The sequence below is a fragment of the Juglans microcarpa x Juglans regia genome, chromosome 4S (genome assembly GCF_004785595.1).
Source record: "Juglans microcarpa x Juglans regia isolate MS1-56 chromosome 4S, Jm3101_v1.0, whole genome shotgun sequence".
Lineage (NCBI taxonomy): Eukaryota > Viridiplantae > Streptophyta > Magnoliopsida > Fagales > Juglandaceae > Juglans > Juglans microcarpa x Juglans regia.
In genome coordinates this window covers 13325237-13336696 of record NC_054601.1, presented here as the reverse complement: position 1 = coordinate 13336696, position 11460 = coordinate 13325237, and positions in this window count along the sequence as shown.

Below are 11460 nucleotides of genomic sequence, written 5' to 3'. Positions count from 1 at the left end.
ACTTTCCTTTGGCCGTTAGACACTGTTACACCCTGTGTGTTGAGGTTAGCGTTCTTCCTTTGGACCTAGATTTTGTCCCTAGCCATGGGTTGAGAATCCCTTTTAGTCAGGGGCAGCACTGGGTGTACTACCAGTACTACTTGCCCAGCATTGCAATCTGCCCAGTCCTTTGGTACCATTTCATTCAGTCATGGCTGTTACGTATTTTCATACATTAAAACGTCATTCATTCAATCCTTTCTTTCAGTCCTTTCTCTTTCAGTGCTTTTCATTTAACAGTTTGTTCATGAAAAAATGTCATTTAAACATCATCTTTCATGGCATCATTTAAAGCATCAGTTCATATGGACAATTTAACATCAGTTCATAGGGACATTTTAAAACAATTTCTTCACATTATTTAAAGCATCACTTAAAGCATAAGGCATAAGCCTCACATTTCATTTAGTGAAAATACATACAATAGATACTACGTATAGTCATCTATTAACATGCATATACTTAATACTTTGGTTGCATTAAAAGGGGCTGCCAAGAAGGGGCCATACATACGTATATGTTTAAACATTATACTTAGCATGCTTTCGTAAAATATCTTTTGTGTCATTTCGTAAAGCATCGTAAAGGAAAAGCTTTTTATTTTCATTTCCTATCTTTTAGAAACTCTAGAAGAGTATGAACATAATACTTACTTGATCTCCATGCTACTTTCATATCATGCAGTCCATTCATATGCGTATCAGATGGAAACCTACATGCTTACACATAACCTTAGCGTCATTCTTTATCTGATGCATACGCAACTAAACTAGAAATAGAACTATATTTCACTTCAAACACTCTCCTTCTATCCGTACTCTTACGCGTCCCTTACTATGTTAAAACCTTCGGGATCGACTTACGGTCACTACCTCTTCCAAACTCAAGGTCTTACCTCGAGTGCTCATCCACTCCATGATTCACCATAGAGTAAGACACCAAGACCTTCGTCTTAGTCTTCCTATTGACCACATTCTGTCACATGATTCCGACCGACGAAGTCATACATCCCATTCCTAAACAATACAACCGTCACTACCTTCATGCATCTTAGCTCACACTAAATCTTCATGCCCATCCATACATGCCAAACGACTCTAAGCTAACTTTGAGGCTTAAGCACCATGTAACCATGCTTAGGAAAGATTACCCATTATATATGGTGAATCTGTCTGGCACATGTGTCTAACTAGATTACACATGTACCTTACCCCTTTATCACCCAAGATCAACATATAATCCATTGATCGCATGCTTGTATGAACAAGCGACATACTCCGATACTAATCTTCTCTTAACCCAGCTAGCACGACTCTTCATGCTACCCATCCATCTTGACAGTTTATCCCAACACTTATCATGACAAAACTCCATTTATAACTACACTTTATGTCACGTCATTTAGCTCGAGACTACTCCCAAGCTACATTGTGACCTTGTCACGTCACCTAACATCCTGCTACATCATTTCTACACCAACCCCTAACTCATCATGAGTACGGTCCCTCATGTACTCCTGTAGCATCGTGACATCTCATCACGTTCCCGTTACGCCATTCTTACACTAACTCCTCACCCATGACAAGCATGACTTCTTGTTTTACCATGTCACTTCGTGACATTCCCCCATCATGCTTCCGCTACGCTACTCTTACACTATTTTGTCACTTCACACATACTCCCAGTCATAAGTCAACTACACGGTGACACTTGTCACTTCAGACTACTGGCCACATCACAGTTACCTTAAGACACTATTCCACAATTCCCGACACTACTCATCAAGCTCTACCCTCATCAATTAGGCAACCATCCTTATCTTTGCGACACGTCACATGGTGTATCGCTTCACCTCATAGAGTACACTCCACGTGTACTTCCTTCACACACACTACGCCACATCACCACTACGGCATACACGCCATAGGGTGCATCACTTCATCACATGGAGTACACTCCATGTATACTCCCTTCACAACACTACACTACATCACTACTACATCCCACACTTCACAGCACAATCCACAACACTTCACAACACACTACACAGATGTGCCCAACACTTCACTACGTAGGAAACTTCACAAATACTAACAGCACAATCCACAATCTAATCAATCAGCTAACATAATAATGAGGATAAAGGGAAAGAGAGTTATACCATCAATAGGATAACCCGTGTATTGCTCACTGTCCACCATGGTCAGTGGCGTCGGAACCCACTAACTTGGGAGGTAGTGGTCACTACCGTGACCTTACAATGGGACTAACTTAGGGACCGGATTTAGGATTTTGGCTACTAGATCTAGGCTTTACGAGGGTGGCCGACATTGTGGGGAGTCCGTGGGTGGTAGCTAAGGCAGTGTAAAGTGGTTATCCACCATGTATGGTGGTTCTCCACCACATAAAGTGGCGGTTTGGGCTTCGGACTAGGCTAGGGGAGGTTGAGGGTGGCTGGGGTGGTGGAGCACGGTGGAGCCATGGGTTTCCAAGGGGAATCTGTGTGTCTCAAACAGGGGAAATGGAAGGGGAGCTCGACTGGTCATTGGCTGGCCATGGAGGTCTTAGGGGGTCGCTGGTGGAGCTGTGGTGGCAAGGTAGAGGCGACACAGTGGCCTACGATGACGGATTTGGGTAAAAGGGTGGAGGAACACCCGTGAGAGAGTGAGAGGGAATGCGGGAGGAGGGAGGCTCGACTAGGCATGGGGGTGGCTAGGGGAGGTCGTCGATGAGGGAGGAGGCTTTAGGTGGTGGTGTGGTGGTCGTGGGAGTCGAAGCTCAGTCGTGGGTATAGAGAACCTGTGCTTTGGAAGAGTTGTGTGCATGTGAGGGAGGGGCTACCGGCTTCGGGTCAAGGGGAGGAGGAAGGGGGAGGTCAGAGGATGCTCATGGTAGTGCTCGATGGTGGCCCTGGCTGACAGCAGCAGCGCTAGGAGGGAGAGAAATGGGTGAAACCCATTTCAGTTGATTACTGCAGGAGTAGAGAGACTGCTGTAGGGTGGCTGTCGATGGTGGGGAGGTGCTCGCCAGCGTGAAGGGGAGTCATCGGTGGTGGCGGTGAGGCTGGGTGGCTCATGGTGGCTCTGAACTGAGAGAGAGAGAGAGAGAGAGAGAGAGAGAGAGAGAGACTGAACGGGGAGGGGGGCATATGCATGAGTTGAGTGAGAGGGAAAAGGGAAAGTGTGGGAGAAAGAGAGGGAGCTTGTGTGACACCCCGTAAATTAGTGTATTTTAATTGAATAAATATTTTAATTAATTTATTGGTTCTCTCTCTCTCTCCTTGTTCTTGTGTCGTCCTCCACCCAGTGCTATCATGCACCATCGTGGTCATCACCACCCTTCCCAATCTCTTCCCCACTGGCCGGCGACCACCCTCTCCATTTCCAGCCCCTCTCGCCCCACCGTGAAGCCCCACGTACGGCTTCAAACCGTGACACCTCTTGTGTTCGCGCGTCGCCGTCGCCCCACCATTGGCCACCATTTCTTCACCACATCACTGGCTACCCCCAAGCTACCTAACCCACCCATCCTCAGCTCTGATCTGCCACCGGTGAAATCCATCCAACTCCACTTCCATTTTGGGCTTTTTGGACTTCAACCGCTCTCTACGTTGCCACCCACGACCACCATTAGCTTCACCGACATCCCTATGCCATTCTCTAGTAATCTCAAGTCGTTGTTTGTTCCCGTTTAAAATCTAGCATTTTGAGACCCATGGCCATAGTGCATTTTGCACTGTTATGGTTCTGTGCCGCCACTTCTAGCACCTCCGTGATCCTTCGAAAATTATACTATAACATTGTAAGTATTTTCCCAAAGAACTTTTGTGATTTAAATGTATTTTTGCACTAACTCATTTTTATTATGATTTGGTTGGTTGTGCCGGACTAAGTCCAAGGAGTAAGGGGGTCGGATGGATTGGAGGATGGAGTTGTTTGTGTGACTGGACTATGTAGGGATTTGTTGGCTATTGGATTTTGTGTCGTATCATGTACATTGCATAATTGTACACATGATCATGTTGTAAATGAAAACTGGGTTTTTGCATGATTGCATACATGTTCATGTGTATTTTTGAAAACTAGGTTTTTATATGAGAAATGATTTTTAGGTGCGTATGTATCACGACCCCAAGCCGAGATGGGACATTATCTCGGTGGAGCTCCTCTGGTCTCTCGGGAGTGGAATATACTAAGTGACATCCCCTGGGTTGTCATTGGGCTACAACGGGATCGGACGGGATGATAACGCTCTCGTGCCGACTACGTGGCCCCTCTGCTGGTGGGGGTTAGAGGATGCTTGGCTACGAACGCGCTGGGCGCGGAATTGGGCATTACTCGTTACGAAGTCACTCGCACAGTCGTTACCCGTGATGTGACGAAGGGAGCTAGGGTGTGCAGATGATCCCTAGAGGAGATCATGGTGCATACGGTTAAAATGGATTATTTGTTTTGGACCATTTTCTACGAAAATGGTGGAATATAGATTTGACCCATTTTTTGGGAAAATGGCGGGAAAATATTTTAAGGAAATATTTTGGGCCAAATGGGATTTTGGTGTGCGTTGGAAAATACTCATTTTCGAGAAAAATGTTGTTTTGGGACTAATGCATATTTCATCATATGCATGCATAATTGTTGGTTGCATTAATGTATTTTTTATTCAAGAGGGTTATTTGGATTATACTTACCTGCGGTACCTTTTTATGGTAACGCAGATTTTGATACAAATGATGTTGAGGATGAGCCTGAGGATTCGGCTCCGCCAAAGGAGTGATCTGGCATCACTCGTTTATGTATTTAGATCTTGTATTATATTTTTTTTGAGATAACTGTATAACTCTTTTTAAACATTTTATTTATGTAAATTTGTATTAAAAATTCTAGTACTTAGTTGACTTACTTAAATTATCCGTTGTGTTGTCCATTGTACACTATTGCTTGTGCAAAAACTTGGCACTATCAATGGGATGCGTGATCATATTGTCATCATCCAAGCATCTCAATTCTCGAGTTTCCGTACATGGGGGTTGGGGGACCCACAGGTGGTATCAGAACAGTTCGGCTCTAGATAAAACCACATGTCCCTTAGGTGTGGTACCAGAATTTTTTTTTTACGTTGTAAATTGAAATTATTTATTTTAAAGTATGATATATTATGGGTTTATTTCTATTTTAATTTACATTGTATTATTTTATTTTACCTTATTTTACTTTTGGTGTTGCTTTTGGTTATGTTTGATTTTGTCCGGAGTTTTAAGTGGGGTTAAAGGTTGCTCTATGACAGGATGATGGTAAGACCCAGAAGGCCAACTAATGAGCCCGATGATGAATTACCGAGAGACTATGGGAATTACGCTATGGCAAGGGCGTTAAATCGGATGACAGAGTTCCTCCAATAAAATTTTAGACCGCCGCAAGGAGATCTAAATAGAGCGGTCCAAGCCGGGTGCACCTATGAGGGCTTCCTAGCGCATAGGACCCTTGCTTTTACTGGTAAAGAGGATCCACTCCGGGCTAGAAGGTGGATTGAAGATCTTGAAAGGACATTTGAAGTCTGTGGTTGCAAGGACGCCCAGATGGTGTTGTATGGGAGTTACTTGCTGCAAGGCGAAGCGGCAAACTGGTGGTAGACTAAGCGGCAACTCCTAGAGATGGAGTTAGGATCTTTTGTAGCTGTGTCTTGGCAGCATTTCAAGAAAGACTTTGACGACCGTTTCTTCCCTGTTTCTGTGAGACGACAAAAGGCTCGAGAATTCAATAACTTGGTTCAAGGAGATATGACTACTGAGCAATATGCCAGAAAATTTTTGGAGCTTTGGCGGTTCGCTACCCACCTCATTGCCACTAAAGAGTTGCGAGCCAAGTGTTTTCAGGAGGGTCTGCGACATGAGATACACAGACAAGTAGCTTGTCACCAGATTTTAGATTTTCAGAGGTTGGTGGATATGGCCACTATTGCGAAACGTGAAAATAGTTTTGTGGTAGGCTTCCCTTTGGGTCACAAGAGACGGAGTTTTGTTGGTGAAGGAAGTAGTTCTGGGTCGCCAAACGAGTTTGTGCAGAGGACTGCGGCCCGATCGTAGGCAGCTTCCAGTGTTCATGCAGGAGGTCGAGCTCCAGTATGTAATAGGTGTAATAGAGCCCATGAGGGCGACTGCGGTCAGAGGGGAATCCAGTGTTTCAGATATGGCCAGTCGGGGCACTTTGCTCGTGAGTGTCCCAACCAAGCTCAAGGAGGTCGAGGAGGTCGACGTGGTGGGAGAAACAACCAGAGACAGCTGGTGCAAGCTCGGGTCTATGCTGTGACTCCCGGAGATATTGATTACGAGGCTCCAAAGACTCACGATGCCAGGGTGATTACTAGTATGCATTTAGTTTAATCTTTGGATTTGATGTTTGGCGTGGGTTGATTTTTTTGAATTTCATTGGTGTATGTGTTTGCCTCAGGTAGAGTTCGTCTGTATGATTTTTATGCCTGTACTTGTTTGACTCTGTGGCGTCTCAATTTGTTGTGTCAGCCACTTTTGCACGGATGTGCAATCTAGTCACGGAGCCTTTATCACTATCCATGGTAGTGACTCTTCCAAATGGTGAGATTGTGTGGTGCTCTAAAGTCGCTTTAGGCTGTCCTTTGGATTTTGGTGGGAGGACATTTGAGGCAGATTTAATTGTATTCAAGTTGCTTGGGTTTGACATAATTTTGGGAATGGATTGGTTGCATCGATATTCTGCAAATATTAATTGTAGAAGTCAAGTAATTGGTTTTCAACTTTCGGATGGAGACTATTTGGAATTCATGGCAAGCAAGTTGAAAGAAGACCAATAGTTATATCTGCAATTCAAGCAAAGAGAGATATAGCTTGTGGAGCAAATGCCTTTTTGGTTCAAGGGGTGTCTATGCCATCTGAGAACAAGTCTTTAATGGATATTCCAGTTGTGGAAGAATTCCCTGATGTGTTCATGGATGAGTTGCCCAGGTTGCCTCCCGTTTGCGAGATGGAGTTTGTTATCGATTTGGAACCTGGAGTGGCTCCTGTGCATAAGGCTCCCTATCGTATGGCACTAGCTGAGTTAAAAGAGTTGAAAACTCAATTGTAAGAACTGGTTGATAAGATATTCATTCAGCCTAGTACTTCACCTTGGAGAGTGCCTGTTTTATTTGACAAAAAGAAGGACGGTACTCTCAGAATGTGTATAGACTACCGGGAATTTAACAAGGTGACTATCAAGAATAAGTACCCTCTTCTTAGGATCAATGATTTGTTTGACCAGCTTCAAGTAGCAGCTTTCTTCTCGAAGATTGACTTGAGATCAGGGTACTGCCAATTGAGGATAAGAGATAAGGATGTGCCCAAGACAGCTTTCAGGATGAGGTATGGGCATTATAAGTTTATACTGATGTCTTTTGGGTTGGCTAATGCCCCTGTCGCCTTTTTGGATTTGGTGAATCGGGTGTTTCGACCTTACTTGGATTCATTTGTGGTGGTATTCCTTGATGACATTTTGATTTATTCTTGAGATTTGGAAGAGCATGCTTGTCACCTTCATCTAGCACTTGGGAGGTTAAGAGAGCATCAATTGTATGCTAAGCTGAGTAAATGTGAATTTTGGTTGGAAGAAGTTAAGCTTCTTCGACATGTGATTTCCCAAGAGGGAGTGGCCGTAGATCTTAGCAAGGTGGAATCTGTTTTGTCATGGCCTCACCCTTCAACAGTGCATGAGATACGAAGTTTCTTGGGACTTACCGGGTATTATCGAAGATTAGTGGAAGGATTTTCTCGACTATTTAGATCTCTCATTGGTTTGACTAGGAAGAATACTGAGTTTGTATGGTCAGACAGATGCAAGAGGGTTTCCAAGAGTTGAAGAGAAGATTGACAACAACACCTGTTTTGGCACTCCCAGAGCCACACAAGCCATTTGTGATTTTTAGCGATGCATCCACGTTCGGGTTAGGATGCTTTCTCACGCAAGAAGGACGAGTTGTTGCTTATGCATCTCCTCAGTTAAAAATTCATGAGAGGAATTATCCCACACATGATTTGGAACTGGCAGCTATAGTTTTTGCACTTAAGATTTGGCGACATTATTTATATGGAGAAGTCTGTGAAATTTACACTGACCATAAGAGCTTGAAGCATCTGTTTTCTTAGAAGAATCTCAATATCAGGCAGAGGCGATGGTTAGAATTGATTAGCGACTACCAATGTGAGATCAAGTAGCATCCAGGAAAGGCGAATCTAGTCGTTGATGCTTTTAGTAGGAAGTCTCAACAAGTGGACGAGGTAGAGTCATCAGGTTTGGACTCTCTCCTTTGTGGGATGAGAAGACTTCTTATTGAGAGTTCGCAGCAAGAAAAATTGTTATCCTCAGTTTTGGATGTCCGAGTAGTTGATTTTGAAGAATTGAAGGCTCTCCAAAGAAGGGATCCAAAGTTGTTAGCCATTAGGAAGAGAGTCAGGAAGTCTAGAAGACCCTTGCACTATAGTTTGGATAAAGATGGTATTCTTCGGTTTCGGGATGGTAGGGTGATTCCCTGAGATTCAGAATTTAAAGAGTGAATTTTGGCAGAAGTCCATGTGGCTCCTTATTCAGTTCATCCTGGAAGGACAAAGATGTATTGAGATTTAAAGAGAAATTTCTGGTGGGAAGGGATGAAGATGGATATCGCCATGTTTATCGAGAAATGTGACATGTGCCGTCAAGTTAAGGCTGAGCATCAAAAACCTGCTGGTAAACTTCAACCTCTCCCTATTCTTGAGTGGAAGTGGGATGACATTTCTATGGATTTTGTAGTGGGATTGCTGAGGACCCCTAGTGGGAAGAATTTGGTTTGGGTGATTGTTGATTGGTTGACCAAGAGTGCCCATTTGTACGTCAAAGAGATAATGCGTTTGCATGGAGTACCCAAGAGTATTATGTTGGATCGGGACCCGTGGTTCACGTCCTATTTTTGGAAGAATTTGCAGGCAGCTTTGGGCATTAAGGGCTCGTTTGTTTTCAAAGATGAGATGAGATGAGATTAAAGTTAAAAAGTTGAACAAAATATTATTAGAATATATTTTTTAATATTATTTTTGTTTTGGGATTTGAAAAAGTTGAATTGTTTATTTTATTTTGTGTGAGAATTTAGAAAAGTTGTAATGATAAAGTGAGATGAGATGAGATGTTTTTTGAAAACAAACGAGGCCTAAGTTGAAGTTTAGTACTACATATCACCCTCAAACTGATGATCAATCAGAGTGCACTATTCAGACACTTGAGGATATGTTGCGAGCTTGTATCATGGAATTTCAGGGGAGTTGGGAGAATCGTCTGCCGCTAATAGAGCTTGCGAGCTTGTATCATGGAATTTCAGGGGAGTTGGGAGAATCATATGCCGCTAATAGAGTTTGTCACAATAATAGTTTTGATGTCTCCATTCAGATGGCCACGTATGAAGTTTTGTATGGAAGGAAGTGTAGATCACCTATGTGTTGGGATGAAGTTGGCAAGAGTAAATTAATTGGGCCTGAGATAATTCAAGAAATGAAAGATCAAGCTCGATTTATAAGGACTAAAATGGCAGAAGCACAAAATCGTCAGAAGAGTTATTCAGATAGGAGGAGAAGAGACGTATCCTTTGAGGTAGGTGATTGGGTTTATCACAAAGTTTCTCCTATGAAAGGCGTTAAGCGCTTTGGTAAGAAGGGAAAGCTTAGTCTAAGCTATGTTGGGCCTTTTCAGATTGTGGAGAAGGTTAGGCTTGTTGCTTATAGAGTTGCATTGCCAGACTATTTTGGGGAAGTTCATGATGTGTTCCATGTGTCATCGTTGAAGAAGAGTTTTGGACAACAAGAATCATGTTTTGTCAACCCTGAACGCATTCAACTTCAGCCTAACCTTACTTATGATGTTGCCCTGAAGCAGATAGTGGATTGAAAAGAGTAAAGGTTAAGGTCCAAGACGGTATCTTTGGTGAAAGTGTTATGGGGCGATCCATTCGCTCAAGATTTCTCTTGGGCGAGAGAAGACAACATGAGGGAGCAATATCCATATTTTTTTGATTGACCCTGGCGGTATGTATCTTAAGTCTACTCTTAGCCGAATCTTATTCGTGTCCTAGCTTTAATGTTTGACCTTGACAATTTCGAGGACGAAATTTTATTTAAGGGGGGGAGGATGTTACATCTCGTATTTTAGTGTATTTTAATTGAAGGAATATTTTAATTATTTTAAATGTTGGTTCTCTTATTTTAAATTTATTGGATTTTTCATTAGTTTATTTTTTATGATTTTTAATTTGTGAAAAAATTATTTTGATATACTTTCTTAATATTAATTATTGTTATGCATTTAAATTGCTCTTTATTTTAAATTAGTTTATTGTTGGGTTTAATTATTTTATTTTCATTTAATCACTACGTTTAAATTATTTTATTTAACTTGCTGTTTTGAAATCTTTTTCATTTGATCATTTGTGTGACCCAAAATGTGAGGATTGAACCTCTTTTCTTTCCTTCACTTTTTCTTTTTCCTTTTTTCTTTTCCTCTTTTTCCTTTCTTCTTCTTTTCTTTTCCTCTTCATTTTCTTTTTCTCCTCTCTCTCTCTTCTCTCGCACACGAAGTTCCTCTGTCTCCCTTCCCGTTCGTGCGTCGTCCTCCACCCAGTGCTGCCATGTGCCGTCGTGGTCGTCACCGCCCCTCCCAATCTCTTCCCCACTAGCCAGTGACCACCCCCCTCTGTTTCCAGCCCCTCTCCCGATGCCGTGAGCCCCCACGCACGGCTTCAAGCCGCAGCACCTCTTGCATTCACACGCCGCCGTCGCGCCGCCATTGGCCACCATCTCATCACCACATCACCGCTACCCCCCAGCTACCTAACGCACCCATCCTCAGCTTTGATCTGCCACCGGTGAAGTCCATCCAACTCCATTTCCGTTTTGGACTTTTTGGACTTCAACTGCCCTCTATGCCACCACCCACGGCCAACCACCGCCACTATGAGCTTCACCGACATCCCTAAGCCGTTCCGTAGTAATCTCAAGTCTTCGTTTGTCCCCGTTTAAAATCTAGCAGTTTGAGACCCACGGTCATATCGCATTTTGCACTGTTACGTTGCTCTACCGACACTTCTAACACCTTCGTGATCCGTTGAAAATTATACTATAGCACTGTAAGTATTTCCCCAAAGAACTTTTGTGATTTAAATGTATTTTTATACTAACTCATTTTTACTGTGATTTGGTTGGTTGTGCTGGACTAAGTACGAGGAGTAAGGGGGTCAGATGGATTGGAGGATGGAGTGGATTGTGTGACTGGACTATGTTGGGATTTGTTGGTTGTTGGATTTTGTGTCGTATCATGTACATTGCATAATTGCACGCATGTTCATGTTGTAAATGAAAACTGAGCTTTCGCATGATTGCATACATGTTCA